This window comes from Olea europaea, chromosome 2 (genome assembly GCF_002742605.1).
Source record: "Olea europaea var. sylvestris chromosome 2, O_europaea_v1, whole genome shotgun sequence".
NCBI classification, from domain to species: domain Eukaryota; kingdom Viridiplantae; phylum Streptophyta; class Magnoliopsida; order Lamiales; family Oleaceae; genus Olea; species Olea europaea.
The window spans coordinates 15,150,899-15,167,517 of record NC_036238.1 but is presented as its reverse complement, the minus strand read 5'-3'; the positions used below and the strand labels follow the sequence as shown (position 1 = coordinate 15,167,517).

Here is a 16,619-nt window from a genome sequence, read left to right as displayed (position 1 = left end):
AAAGTCAATCTTGATGGATCAGTGGCTAGACTTAAAGCTCGTCTTGTGGCTAAAGGCTATGTCCAAACTTATGGTGTGGATTACTCCGACACTTTCTGTCCTGTAGCTAAATTAACGTCGGTTCAATTGTTCATTTCTATGGCAGCTACACATAATTGGCTCTTATATCAATTAGATATCAAAAATGCTTTCTTACTTGATGGTCTCCAGGAGGAAGTTTATATGGAGCAACCACTTGCGTTTGTTGCTTAGAGTGAGTGTGGAAAAGTGTGTCATTTTCGAAGGTCCTTATTTGGTTTGAAACAGAGTCCACGTGCGCGGTTTGGAAAATTCAGTCAAGCAATGGAAAAGTTTGGAATGCAAAAGAGTAAGTCTAAATCATCTGATCATTCGGTCTTGTACAAACAATCTGAACCTGGCATTATTCTTCTTGTTGTGTATGCTGATGATATTGTCATTACTGGCAGTGATACTATGGGAATTTCATCTCTAAAGTCCTCTCTTCATGCTCAATTTCACACGAAAGGCTTAGGATGTTGAAATATTTCTTATGAGTTGAGGTGATGAGAAGCAAGAAAGGTATCATTTTATCTCAAGGAAAGTATAGAAGATCGGTTGGGTAATTGAACTATCTTACAGTGACTCGTCCTAATATTGAGTATCCCGTCAGTATTATAAGTCAATTCATGTCTTCTGCAATAATTCACCACTAGATAGCTTTAGAACAAATCTTGTGTATTTTAAAGAGAACCCATGGACGTGGGATACTGTACAGAAATCATGGATATACCTACATCGAATGCTTCTCAGATGCAGATTGGGCAGGCTCCAAGATTGATCGAAGATCCATTACTCGCTGTCTTTGTTGGAGGAAATCTAGTCTCGTGGAAAAGTAAAAAGAAAAATGTTATGTCCAGATCCAGTGCAGAATTAGAATACAGAGCTATGGCACAATTTGTGTGTGAGCTCTTAACTGAAGTTGGTCTCAATGTTTCAATACCAGCAAAGTTGTGGTGTAATAATCAAGCTGCTCTACATATTACTTCTAATCCTATATTTCATGAACGAACTAAGTATATTAAGATTGACTATCATTTCATTCGTGAAAAGGTACAGCAAAATTTAATCTCTACAGGATATGTGAAAATTGGAGAACAATTAGGAGATATTTTCACAAAGGCATTAAATGGAATTCGGGTAGATTATATTTGTAACAAGCTGGGCATGATTAATATATATGATCCAGCTTGAGAGGGAGTGTTACAGAATATACAGATCGTAAAAATATATTTTTCCTTAATTATAGGAATCCCTAATTAGGATCCTTCCTAATTTAGAATTCTTCTTTTGTGTGTGTGTGTGTGTGTGTGTATATATATGTATACAGTCTCTTATATAGAATAGAATACGAGAAAATTATTTTCTTCTCTCTTCATTACAAATGCAAAAGAAGAACAGATATATACATGCATCCAAGCCTACGGGTGCAATAAATGCAAATAAGGTATCATAACCATTAGAAGGCACTATTTTATCATAACCATTAGAAGGCACTATTTTTCACAAAGGAGTATCGGACGTCCACAAACTTCTTCTAGACTTTAAAACAGCAAAACAACGAGCACAGGATTCAAGAGAAGATGGAAATGAACAAATGAACTTACATCTCCGTGACAGCCAATGGCAGCCCTTCAGGTACTGCAACAATTACAATGGTCACCTACAATTTCACCTAAATAAGTCCACTAGTCAAAAATAAATATTAATGTAAGCAACATCAGTTTATTATCTAAATGAGCACATGCTGCAATAGTGAATATCTTTATGGAGCCATCTACAGCATCACTAACGCTAGTCTGCCCTACTCGGAAGTGGGTTTGACCACCTGGATCACTAGTTTTTCCAGTAAAATATTAGCTCAATCACAGAGTCAAGTTTATCTCTAACACTTATGCAACACAAAAAAATGAGGTCACATATTGAACCATTTATTATATCTAAAGCTACCTGATCACAAGGACAACCATAACTACTACAGCCACGGCAAGCCCAACAATACCAATAAATGTTGCAACCCCATTTAATCATACCTAAACTTAATAAAACATGAAAATGTTAATATTGTTCACATCTACTATTAGCATCCAGTGTAAAAGTTTAGGAATTCCAATGAAGATAACCTGCAATGGTGTTTCTTCACCATTCTGTATTTGTCCCAATGCCTTTTACCTATGAAAGAATAACATTCCAACAAACTGTAACCCACCACGTTAAAGTCTATAAAAAGAGCTATGATCACTCACGGAGTACAAACATTTTCATGGAAATGGAACATATGTTAAAAAAAAAACTTCTTATCGACTTAACATACTTCACAAGTAGCCATAGCACACTTGAAATTGTAGCTTAAAATCAACAAGCGTGCAAAATAGAATAGTAGTAGTAGTAACGATAATATTACTAGTTATAATACTACTGTACTAATAATGATAATGATAATAAGGTACAACTTTTTACTCCTAAACTTATGAGCACACTGTCGGACATAAAGTAACATAACCTAAAAGCTGGTCAGCATTATAAATAATATCTCAGTTATCTTAAGCTCTGGCAAATAAGATATTATGAAGGTATATACTAAACGAACTAAACATTGCATCAGAACACATCATTTAGTTGTGTCTGCTACATATAAGGCTTATCAAAACACCAAGGCAGCATACAAATGAATGGCAATTGTATTTAATAAGTTATTTAATCTCGTTCAACTTACATTAACACTCAGGGAAGCAGACCAGAAGCCACTTATATGTTTTATAGTTAAACCATTTAACTATGAGTTATCCTTCGCAGTTTGAATAGGTTAGGTCATTTCAACTTTCTCTATCAACCGTTAAACTCTTATTATGCTCTCAGTTTTCTACTTTTCAGAGTTGCCAATTAAAAGCATATTGTAAAGAGGGCTCAAACTTCAAGCCATAAGGACTATCAGCAAATTGTAGCAGAAAAGATGAACTGATAGATGTTGTTACTCAATAAAATAAAAATACTGGATGCACTACAAATATGAAGATGAATTTTCCGATCAGCAGCTAGCTAGATCAACTCACTTGACAAGATACATGAAGGCTACCAACAAAAAAAAAGGAAACAAACAAATAATTTGGATCACATACAAAAATACAGAGGCATAGTTGAGTGAATAAAACGCAAGCGTTCAACAGCTGTATTGGCTCCATGCAGACACTAGCAATAATCAAAACCAGTGTCCTTCATTTGCCACGTTTTTGTAAGCCATCTACTTATCACAAATATTAGTTGTGAAATACTTTCTTCCAAATAGATACCCGCATCAATATATATACTCTAACATGATGGTTGTTAATTTGATAGATAATTTCACTTCCAATCAAATTAAAGTTGATGAAAGAACGAAAGAATATTACCAGCATGGTACCATGACCATCAGCAACCTTGCATCCAGACATAAGAAATGGAGCCCTTGGATCCTTGCGAACCTACAGAACCTTGACCAGTAAAGAAGAATATGAGCATGATAACTACCAACTAATGTAGTAGAGGGCCTACTGAGGCTTACAATTTTGCTTTCCCCGGTCATACTTGACTCATCAATCGCGAGAGAATGACCAGAGATTAGAACTCCATCTGTAGGGACCTGTTAAAACATATGCAAGAAAAGCAAAGAAGATTATAAGTACCATGGAGAGAAAAAGTGACTTGAGGTCTTGTCATTCACCTGTTCACCAATTTTGAGAGGCACAACATCACCAACAACTATATAAAAAATAGAAATCTTAATTCTCCTCCCACCCCTAATGACCTATACAAAATTACAGGAAATCTAAGGAAAAATGCAATATGGGGGAATAGGAACCAATACAGAATGTATAACACCTACCTCCATGTGTATATTTTGCTTCTCCTTATTTTAATTTTGGAATTGGAAAGATTGTCGGTAATCACTTACAGCTGTAATATGGTAAAGTAAGTAGATATCTCATAATTGCCTAAGGTTGACACTGCCCAAGGGGATAAGGTCAACACTAACAAAAGAAGTCACAAAACATGAATTTCAGAGAGAATAAACAGACAGATACACAACATCTACTCAATGAAACTTAAAATCTCAAGTTTAATGAAACTTAAAATCTCAAGTCCACAAGCTCACTCAACGTCATAATATGAATTGATCTTAACACAAACTTCCACATAGAAGATCACAATGCACACAGTAAGAATGGAAAGTGACAATTGTGAACAATCAAAGATGAACAACAAAAGAGTTGACCGCATTAGCATACCTTCAATCTATTGAATTCATTGTCACATAAAACTTTAACATTGGTAAAGCAGTCAGAGTGGAACGAGGTCAAGAACTTCCAACCAAAAAGCGTTGCCTTGAACACATGCAAAAATATCATACCAGTTGAAACAGCAAAAAAATAGAAGGCTATAAATCCTACATTCTTTAGTATACCTGTATAAACAATAACTTTAAGTACAGCCAAGGCAATGCTTCCCCCATCATACCAACCTTCTTTTATACCCTAAGGAAGAGAATAAAAGTGAATTAGAATAAAACAAAACAACAAAAAGATGCAAGACATGTATTTCTCTATATATTTACAAATTTGACTAATAGCTTAAAATGATAAATGGAAATGTAATCTTCATATATCACATACACTCTGCATCACTGTTTATTGATATCACATTACAGATCATTGCATAGCAACTTATTAGAGAACTGGAAAAAAAAAAATCAATCCGGGGGTTCATGTCCAAGATTGTCGATTGTATTCTATAAATCGATGGAAAACTAAATAAATAATCTATTAGGGTGTGTTTGATTGCAAGTATAGAATTTACATAGAAAAAATAAATTCTAGGCAAGTGTTTGATTTTATTTTCAACCTGAAAAATGTTATACTTGTCTATTTTTTATTGGTAGGTAGGTGGGAGAGAGAGGTAGTGGATAAGAGAGAAAAACATAGTGAATTACCTGAAAAATAAAAACTTACTCCCCCTAAAGAAAATATTTTTCTCGTTTTCAAGGAAAATATGGTCACGTGACCAAAAGTAGGAAAATATTTTTCATGTAAAAAATATCAATCAAATAGCACAACAATAGAAATTTGGGTGGAAAATGACATTTTCCAAGAAAAATATTGACAATCAAACAGAATCTTATAGAATATGTCATTATAGAATACTTTTCAAAAGGCCAAGAAAAGGAAATCAAAAGATATCATATTTCATGGGACAATGTCTGGTTAAAAAGTTAAATAAAAAGATATGCATATCATTACTTTTCTTTTGAGACAAATTTTTGGCCTGGGTTATAAAAAAAATAATGAATAACGAACTAGTAAGTACTTTGTAACACCAAACAATTCGTCGAAATTGAAAATTTGACAATACCATTTTTGATTGATTGAACCAAGTCTAATATTTAAATCAAGCATTAAATATTTCATACATACAAACATACATCCATACATACAATATATATATATATATATATATATATATATATATATACACATACACTTACACACACACACATATATGTATATACATATGTGCCTGTCTTCATAATAAACGTGGAGAAAAGGAAAGTATACTTCTATGGCATGCAATCAACATTTAAGAAAAGGCTCGTCACCTGTTGACATTACCTTAGACTCTATGCCCAGTGCCAAAGAAGCGGCTGCAGTAACCATCAAAATAATCAGAGTTGTGTCTCGACAAGCCTCCCAAAGAAACCTCTTTAGATAAAATGCAGAAAAAGAATATATATTCATGAGACAATGTTTACCTGAAAAGACAATATACAATTGCAACGTAAAAATTTGGAATATTAATTTCTTACCCAGAAACTCTTGCCTTTTTTCCGAGGATATGTGTTTGATCCAAAAGCGTGTTTTTTATTTATGAGATCAATCTTGTCTCCAGGTACACCTTTTTCCAAATTTGATCTTACGTTATCAGCAACTCCTTTGACCTGATACCAAGGGCAAAGGGAAAGAAAAAGAATTCAAGACAATTTAGAATAACAATGACAAGAATATTGAATTTGAGCACCAAAAAAAAAAAGGACAGTTAAAATTTGACAGCAGTGAACTTACCCCTCCATGTTGCTCCGGCAGAAAAAGATTATGCCCTTGGGACATTGAAACTAGGCCCCAGAAGCTAACATCAAAATCGTTCAACATGGCCTTGGATTGAAGGCAGTTTTTTCGAGACTCCAGTCTCTAAAATGCAGACATGTAACTTCAGTACAAATAATCAACCAAAAAATGAATAACATTTGTTATCGGCTTATGTGAAACATGTTAGTTTGATGCCCATTCTTCGAGTAGTGTTCTGTAAAATCACATTTTGAATTTACGTTCGTTTATTTGCGTGTTATAATTTGAAGTGATTGTCTAAGGTTTCATGATCATATAGGATGTCACAAATTGTATACTCGATGGATCGGGTATAGTAAGACAAAATTTGTGATGTGATCAAAATTATGTCGTTTACAATCGGTTCATAAAGTTGGACGCTTTATGTTGATAAGATTGTATTGTTCTTATTAAGATTTGTCTAGATCTTGAAATAGGAACAATAATGTATTTCGATGCACATTGAACAGGACCGCGTAGATGACTCATTTGTGACCGTTTCAAATGAAACTCTACTTGATTATTAAACAGGTCACCTAAATCTTAAGTGAGTAATGTACCTTTGATTGCTAGTTCAAGTTCTTTGAGGTACCAATAAGTGAAGTCTTAAATAGAAGATTGATCTCGGTGCTTTGGGAATCGGGTCGAAACAATTAGAGATCATAGACTTACAATATTGGAATCCATTAATCATTGAGACGACACTCTAAGGTATTTTCCTAGGAAAATTGAATCTGAGCTCAGTAGGTCGACGATGAGATCGTTGGACTTTACATTGTGATTTGACACAACGAATTTGTCGTATGAAAATGGGACTTAGATGGTAATACATGTTGAAGCGCAAAACAGTTATTTTGCCAGTTTCAACATATTGACGGTCAAATGGGGGTTGACTTGTGGAACGATAATTAGAGGATATTGTTATTAGATCATAATTTGCTTCTATAACTATCACTCGACTTGAGAGTACAATCTCCATTTTTTGGTAGAATAAGTCGGGATTAATAGATGTATCTCAATTGGTCAAGAGTTGACCCAATTGAAAACATCTATTGGAATTTGGGTCATGTTAATCTGGTTAGGTCCCTCTCTTGGCTCCAATAAAAAGTGTGTGACTTAATTGACATACTACAATAAAGTTCAAGGAAATTTGTGCAATTTCCAAACCCTAATAGGGCATTATAAATATGCACTTTTTGGCATATTTTGAATGAGAATTAGGGTTAACCACTTTTCACATTCCCCAAAAAGGAATTACACCTAGTGGAGAACAAGGGAGGAGATCTAAAGGAGGAAGCAATTGACTAGGCCATTAATAACTCCTTCAAAAAGGTTATCATCTCCCCATTCTGTATGTGAGAATTTTATAATCCAATGATCTCAAGGTCAATTAAATCCTTATTTACATGAATTTAATCTTCAAAGGAAAATTAATTTCCCACTGTGATGATTAAAATTCATTAACCAACAAAACATCAATTAAGGCATGAAGGAAAATGTCAAAACAATCAATAGTTTAGCTTTCCCTTGGAAAAATTTATATACATCATCTATAAATGTCAAATTTCATTTTAAAACACACATTCTATTTGACCCAAAAGTACTATCCACTTATCCACCATTCATTTCTATCATTTATATATTAAACCGTTTATAAATTCTTCCCAAACGGAGGCTTAAACAAATGCGCAAACCTACAGGTCGTACATGAGTCAATAAATAAACTACCTGGAAAAAGAAAATGACAGCGATAACTATGGAAAAAGCCATAGGAATTTTCTTCTCCTAGTTTACAGTGATACAACTTGCAATTACAAACACCCAAAATATTACTATGAAGATCGTAAATTATCACCTATGAACTTAATGCCAATATTCATTAGGAGTACAGAGGCAAAAACATTTGTTCTTCGATTATATGGAAGACCTGCCACTTGGTGCTATGCATTGGAATTTAACCTCTAATCAATTAATTAAATAACACAGTACAAAGAACAAGAATCACCATTCACTCCTTTGCTAGAAGCTTGGAAGAGAACAGTAGCCGTTGAAGCAATAATAGATTTACAATTAATGACAAACTCAATACACTTCACCTAAATAAGAAAGAAGTATGATTTACCCTAACGACTTGAGCATGCATTCGAATCTTAGCAATCATTTGCTTCCTCTCTTCTTCTTTTTCAAGTCCAATGTGTATCGAAATCAGCGAGCAGGATTTAGCACAAGTGCAGCTTCCTAAGGAGGACAAAATTAAATTAGATCAAGATTAAACCTCTCCTTGGATAACCATTTACATAGACAAGCAATACAAGCACATAATTATGTGAAATAATGATGTAGGACATAGTGATCATATTGGGAAAAGAAACACTAATAGAAATAAAACATGTTCTTAATTCTAGATTGGGCCCATAAGACCATTTTGGGAGGACGACGAGATGAACAATACTCCTAGCTATGTCGTGACGTACGACGAATTTCAGCCATTCGAGTTCGTTTAGGCCTCGAAAATTGATTTTTAAAGTTTTAACGCTATTTTTGTCAATTCATTTATTTTGGATTTTTTGCAATTCTAGTTTGTTTAAACTTCTTTTTCATTACTTTTTGTTGTTCTAATCTATGTTTCTATGTAAACCCTTATAAATAAGGGCTTAGTTCATTTTTGTTTTCATTATCTTTTGATGCAAGAGGATTTGAGTCGAGTGATGTTGATCTGTCAGATAGTTCATTGATGGCGCTGAGATACCATGAGATGGCGGATCGGCACAGAGATGGAAAATAAATGCACTCTTTTCTTAATTCGAGCAATTTTGGCGCGTTTTTGGTAATTTGACCATAACTTTGGCTACGGTTATCAGAATCGCTATTATGACCTCAATCCGAAAAGCTCTCTTCAATGCGCACATCGTGGTCACCCAACTATGCTCGATAGACCTCAATTTCAAGCCCAAAATCCACTATTTTCCTTTTCAGAATTCAATTTTTAGCTATTTTTTACTATTTATGGTAATATTTCGTTTCCTTTTTTCTCGATGTTAGAGAATCTGGATTGAGCCAAATTTTTGGTAACTTACTTCTTTTATTTCATATTTTATTTTGGTGTGATTTCTAGGATTTTTTCATTTTTGGTAATTTTTCCATAATTTCGATTTTTGCAACTTTTTATCCCGGCTTGTGGGTTAATTTTCATCATTATTCATTGATAATAAAATTAAGTTATTTTCAGAGAATTTCTCTTTGTTCTAAGGTATTTTCCTTCATATTCTCTTTGTGAATCATCGGTTATAGCTAGCTTGTAGGATAATCGTTATCCTACCTAGTGTCAGTTGGTATCAAAGCGTCAGTATCTTCCTGGGGTGAATTTCCATCAGTTGCAATGGCTGGTGGACATGGTCGTGGTCTTCAAGGAAAGGTTCTAATTGAGGAAGTCCCACACCGTGATCGCAATGTTCAGGATGTGACGATTAAGGATTTACAGAGACAAGTTGCGGAGTTAACTCAACATCTGGTGGAACACAAGTTTGATAATCATGACGTGAAGGGTCACGATTCTGATACTAGTATCGAAAACTCGTATCATAATCGTGCTCGAATCTGAAAGCATCATGGACGGGAGGATCTCACCTTCAGAGTGGATCTCACCTTCAGAGTGGATCTACACGAGTTCTCTGGTACGTTACAATCTGAAGGTTTTATTGATTGGCTGAATGAAGTGGAGCAAATTTTTGAGTATAAGAAAGTTCCAGATCGTGTCAAGGTAAAATTGGTCGCCATTAAACTTAAGGGAAGAGCTTCTGCATGGTGGAAACAATTGAGGCGTTCGTGAGAGGGGCAAGGCAAGTCTAAGATCACTGATTGGGAGAAGATGAAGAAGAAGATGAAAGGGCACTTTCTTTCTTTTGGCCATACACAGACATTATTTCAGCGGCCCCATTCACTGAGGCAAGGTACGAGTCTGTTGATGATTATACGGAGGAGTTTTATCAATTGGTAGCCCAAAATGATTTATCTGAAATGGAAGAACAGATGGTTGCACAGTATGTGGGAGGATTAAGATAGTCCCTGCAGGATGTTCTAACCTTTCATTCATTATGGACGGTATCTGAAGCATACTAGCGTACACTTGTCGTGGTCAGAAGCGAAAGTAGTCAGCCAATTCGACCTCAAGCATCTCGTCCTACCCATCAACCCCTGCGGGACAATCCTAACTCAGGCATTAAGTGTTTCAAATGTGGGGAACATGGACATAGGGCGACTAATTGCAGGAAGTCGAGTAGTCAGAAGAATAAAATCTTCTGATTGAAGAGGATATGATAGAGGAGTTCGAGAAGGTTGGCGAGCCTGTATATGATGATTGTGAAGATGAGGATGTGTTGTATGGAGATGGCCAGGAAACTCTACTCGTTTGCAAGAGTTTGCTGACTCCCAAAAGCGATTAGGAGACGATTGGTTGAGGACCAACGTTTTCCACACAACCTGTACAGTTGTTGATAAAGTCTACAAGTTGATCATTGATGGTGGCAGTTGTGAGAATGTAGTGTCTGAAGAGGATATCCAGAAATTGTAACTAAAGACAGATCATCATCCCAAGCCATACGAATTATCATGGTTGAATAAAGGCAATGAGGTAATAGTAAAAAAACGGTGTCTAGAGTCTTTCGATTGGAAAAAATTATTTTGATAATGCTTGATGTGATGTTGTATCTACAGAACGACCTTGCAGTATGATCGGAGCATTATTCATGATGGGCGGAAGAAAACTTATTCCCTTATCGTCAAAGGGAAGAAAATTGTTTTGGCACCTCGCAGGAAAGAAACAACTTGTGCCCTGGTAATTAATAATAACAACTTGCTTTCTATGTCCAGATTCTTAGTAGAAGTTATGAATGAAAAAGTGATATATGCTCAACTGCCGCTTGAGAACAGTGAATTGAAGGAGGATTTGAATTTACTAGCAGAAGTGTAGCAGCTGCTAATGGAGTTTTCTGACTTAATGCTAGAGGATCTTCCTCCGGGGTTACCACCTATGAGAGATATTCAACATCAGATCGACTTATTTCGGGGTCGAGTCTGTCAAACTGACTAGCATATCGTCTCAGTCCCAAGGAAGCTGAAAAGTTGCAGTGACAGGTTGTAGAATTATTAGAGAGGGGATACATTCATGAAAGTATGAGTCCATGTGCTGTTCCTGCTCTACTAGTATGGATTTGTGTTGACAGCAGAGCAATTAATAGGATTACAGTGAAGTACAGGTGTCTAATTCCCCGTATTGATGACATGTTAGACCAGTTGCACAGTTCTAAGGTCTTCTAAAAAATTGAACTTAAAAGCGGATACCACCAAATCAAAATCAAGCTTGGAGATGAGAAACAGCGTTTAAGACGCAGCATGGATTTTACGAGTGGATGGTCATGCCCTTTGGACTATCCAATACACCCAGCACTTTTATGAGGTTTATGCATCAAGTTTTACGACCTTTCATGGGAAAGTTTGTGGTAGTGTACTTTGAGGACATACTTATTTATAGTCCGACATGGGAGTTACATTTTGATCATCTTCGTGCTATTTTTGATGTAATGAGGACAAAGCGCTTATTCATCAATCAGAATAAGTGTTCTTTCTTCACAACTTCTGTAACTTTTTTAGGTTTTGTTGTGTCTACTGATCGTGTCCATGCAGATCAATCCAAAATTGAGGCAGTCTTGAATTGGCCCAAGCTAAAAAGTTTGCACGATGTCAGAAGCTTCCATGGATTGGCATCCTTCTACCATCGGTCCATCGAAAATTTCAACACTCTGATTGCTCCTATCACATAGTGCCTTAAAGGGCATGATTTTCTATAGACTCAGGAGGTAGAGGCTAACTTTCAATTGGTTAAGCAGAAGATGATAGAAGCCCCAGTCTTGGCACTTCCAGATTTTGAGAAGATGTTTGAGGTAAACTGTGATACGCCTGGAGTTGGTATTGGTGGTGTTCTGAGTCAAGAGGGGCGTCCAGTAGCCTTTTTTAGTGAGAAATTATCAGGATCGAAGAAAAATTATTCCACCTATGACCTGGAGTTTTATATCATAGTTTAGACTTTGAAGCATTGGCGTCATTGCCTGTTAAAGAGGGAGTTCATCCTTGTTATTGATCATGAGGCCTTAAAGTACATCAATGGTCAGCACAAGCTGAGTAAGCACATGCAAAGTGGGTGGCATACTTGCAGGAGTTTATATTTACACTAAGACATCAAACAGGGAGTTTGAATCGAGTAGCAGACGCATTGAGCCATCACACAATACTCCTCACCACCATGAGCACTAGATTTGTTGGATTTGAAGTATTTCCTGATATGTATGATGCAGATCCTTCCTTCGGGAAGATAATCAGGAGGTAACTGATAATCATCGACATAATTTTGTTTTGCATAATTGTTATCTATTTAGTGGGTTGCAATCCTACATTTCAGACTTTTCATTAAGGCAGGCAGATCATTAGTGAACTTCATAAGGAATGACATTTTGGGGAGATAAGACATTGGTGTTGGTCTCTTCTGATTATTATTAGCCCAAATTAAGCAGTGACGTAGCGCATTATGTGGAACAGTGTTATATATGTCAGAAGTCTAAAAGAGCTCTTACTAATGCTGGACTGTACGTGCCATTACATATACCTGAGACCCTTTGGTTTGATGTGAGCATAGATTTTATATTGGGCTTACCCTGTACGCAACAGGAGATGGATTCCATTATTGTTGTGGTTGAAAGGTTTTCAAAAATGGCTCATTTTGTAGCTTGTCGGAAGACGATGGATGCTACTCGGATTGCTCATCTTTATTTCAGGGAAATTGTGCATTTACATGGTGTTTCCCAATCAATCACTTCTGACCGTGACACCAAGTTCATGAGTCATTTCTAGAGGAGCTTGTGGGAGAAACTGGGAAAGAAGTTGAATTTTAGTAGCGCCTACCACCCCCAAACAGATGGTTAGACAGAGGTGATAAATCGGAGTTTGGAAAATCTTTTGAGAAGTTTGGTAGGGACTAAATCAAAACAGTGGGATTCGGCATTGCCTCAGGCAGAATTTGCCTATAACTGATCGAAGAACAGAACCACAGGATTGAGTCCATTTGAGGTTGTCTATGGTCGAAAACCATCCAGGGTACTTGACTCAGTTGTTATCCCACGTGTGGGTCATTTCAATCACAAGGCTGACGAGATGGCAAAACATCTTCAGAGTATCCATGAACAGGTCAAGTTGTCCATTCAGGAGAGTAATTCCAAGTACAAAGCTCAGGCAGATAGTCACCGTCGTCAGGTGCTCTTTGATGTTGGTGATTTTGTGTGGGCAATATTAACACGTGACCGTTTTCCAAATGGGGAGTATAATAAGCTTAAAGAGCGGAAGATTGGACCGTGTGAGGTGCTCCAGAAGATCAATGATAATGCTTACAGGTTACATCTTCCCAGCCATTTGAAGACTTCCGATGTCATCAATATGAAACATCTTAGTCCATGTTTTTTGGAGTCTGATGAAGCTAATGTAAACTTGAGGGCGAGTTCTTTCCAACCTAGGGTGACTGATACAGGAGGATCCAAGTCGAGTGATGCTGATCTGTCAGATGGTTCGTTGATGGTGTTGAGATACCATGAGATGGCATATCGGTGCAGAGATGGAAAATAAATGCAATATTTCCCTAATTGGGGCAATTTTGGCACTTTTTTGTATTTTGGCCATAACTTTGGCTATGGTTATCAGAATCGCTATTATGACCCCAATCCAAAAAGATCTCTTCAGTGCGCACGTCGTGGTCACCTAGCTATGCTTGGTGGGCCTCAATTTCGAGCCCAAAATCCGTTGTTTTCTTTTTCGAAATTCAATTTTTAGTATTTTTTATTATTTATGGTAATATTTCGTTTCCTTTTCTCTAGATGTTAGAGAATCCGGATTGAGCCAAATTTTTGACAACTTACTTCTTTTATTTCATATTTTATTTTGGTGTGATTTTTAGGATTTTGCCATTTTTTGTAATTTTTCAATAATTTCAATTTTTGCAGCTATTTAACCCGACTTGTGGGTTAATTTTCGTCATTATTCATTGATAATAAAATTAAGTTATTTTCAGAGAATTTCTCTATATTCTAAGGAAAACCGTCGTATTCTCTTTGTGAATCATCAGTTACAACTAGCTTGCAGGATAATAGCTATCTTACTTGGCATCATCTTTCATTAATAAAATTCGTTAGAGTATTTTCTTTATTATTTGGTGGATTCCAAATTTCTTGTTCTTAAGGTTTTTGCTTGAATTCCTTGTCTCGCGCTACATCAAATAAAGTATACTAGTAATGCAGTTTTATATGCATCTTAGAAGGACATAGATGGTATCAAGATTAAAAACGTAATCAGTTACTTCCAGAGATAAATATCATGGACCTAAGAGAACCATCCAAACACCAACGGTTCTCCCGTTCAATCATTTCTCGCAAGAATCACTCTTCCTCTCTTCCGTTTCCACTTTAGGGAATGATTTTCCTATTAAACCCTTTTTTGATGGATATTAAAATTAGATTTTTAGTAAATTTTAATAAAAGTTGATAAAATGTGTGGTTGAAAAGTTGTAAAATCATGAAACATGTGGTTAAAATTAATTGTTGACTTTAACTTAGATGTAGATTAAAATCAAATTTTTAGTAGATTTTGATAAAAGTTGATGAAATATGTGTTTGAAAAGTTGTGAACCTCATAAAATGTAGGGTTAAAATTAATTGTTGATTTTGACTTGAAATTAAAATCAGATTTTAATCAAAAACAAACAAGGGCTTAGATTAGGAAAAATATATATATATAATAATAGTAATAAATAAAAAAATCTTGATTTAATCCCTACCAAACAAAGGCTAATCATTTGTCAATGTAACTGAAAAAAATTCCACATGGTTTGCAAGCAAAGAACACGGAAATTGGAGCACTCAGTGGAGAACATTTGTCTAAAACATACACTCTTTCATTCTATTTATAAAGGAAGTGCTAAGACCATGTTTGGTTCCAAAATACATAACAACTGTGATTGTATAAAAGCAGATTAGAAAATAGTCATTACAACCATTTAGGATAATAATAATTTAGTAATCGGCCAAGATTTAATTATTTGGATAAAGTTATAATCAAAATTTTCATGCCAACCATACTACTTAGTGGCATTCTAAATTTTCATGTCAATTTGGGAATTTTTGAATCCGGGCAATTGCTGTAACTTCATATGGCAACTAATATTATTCTGAGAATAATTCCGTTACACAGCATACATTCTATATCCACGGAAAGCGAACTCTGGAGTCACCCTTTTTATTTTTTTTATTTTTTTATTAACTCCACAGATTCCTTAAAGAACAAGAACATAAAAAATAGAGTGAAGCTGATACCCTTCCCAGCCTGTTGTAATTATCATTGGTAGAGAACTCATAAAAGAAATGTAAGGAAAATTCAATATCAATATCATCTATTTCAAAATTTCCTCAATTTCACTTCTATTTTCTGATCCACTTGATTTGCCAAATTTCACTCGATCGAGAATATTAATATTTGGTATGCTGTTGAAAAAATAATAGAATCAAAACAAGATCAACCAAATATCAGTGAAAAAAGAAAAGCAAGTTAATAATGCAAATAGACTTACTCTCCATCTACGCAACCGATCCAATGGAGCACTTTTAGTTCGAACAATATCGAATCCTCCTCATCAATCTCTCGGCTACTGTTACCAGCCTCAAGGTCGTTCTTGTAGCGTCCATACGAAGAGGTCTTGAATTCTTCTCCAATTCCTTCGTTCATTCTGAAGTCAGGACAAACAAACAATCACAATTTCACTATTTCCACACAACGCGAACTCGAACTCGAACTCGAACTAGGGTTTCAGTTCACTTTTTAACCACTTTTTTAGGTTATATTATCTGCACTCAATAGAATACAGATCGATAAACTACAAACTATCTTTCTGTGAACACAGCTACTAGTCAGCAGAAAATTTTATTTGTCACTCAGGCAATTTAAATTTTAAACTCTTTTTTTTTTCTTTTTTTTTCTTTTTTTTTTTTTTTAAAATTTTGAGTTTATATTTTTTGGATTGGTCTGTGAAATAGCATGCATATTTGAGTTGAAATTTCTTGACCCTTTTTCTTGTTTGTGAAGATCAACACCGACTTATAGAAAAATCCAAAATCTTGTGGGCTTATTCATCCTATATTTTACCGCCCATTTCTTGATGCTTCTTCTCCAAGTAAAGCCAGAATTATCTAGAACATGTTAGATAAACATCTCCATCACCATGAAGGAAATTATCTAGATTCACCGACTTAGTAGAAATGGTAGGAGAAGCCACTGACACTGTCATCTATATATGCTACTTGCTGTATGTAATTATGTTGTATGAAATAGCATGTATAT

At 35.4% G+C, this 16,619-nt stretch overlaps 1 pseudogene; it reads right to left on the bottom strand.

Moving 5' to 3' along the window:
• The window catches only part of LOC111372962, an 87,205-nt pseudogene extending 71,077 nt beyond the window's left edge, over window positions 1-16,128 (bottom strand).
• Window positions 16,129-16,619: the final 491 nt, after the last annotated feature.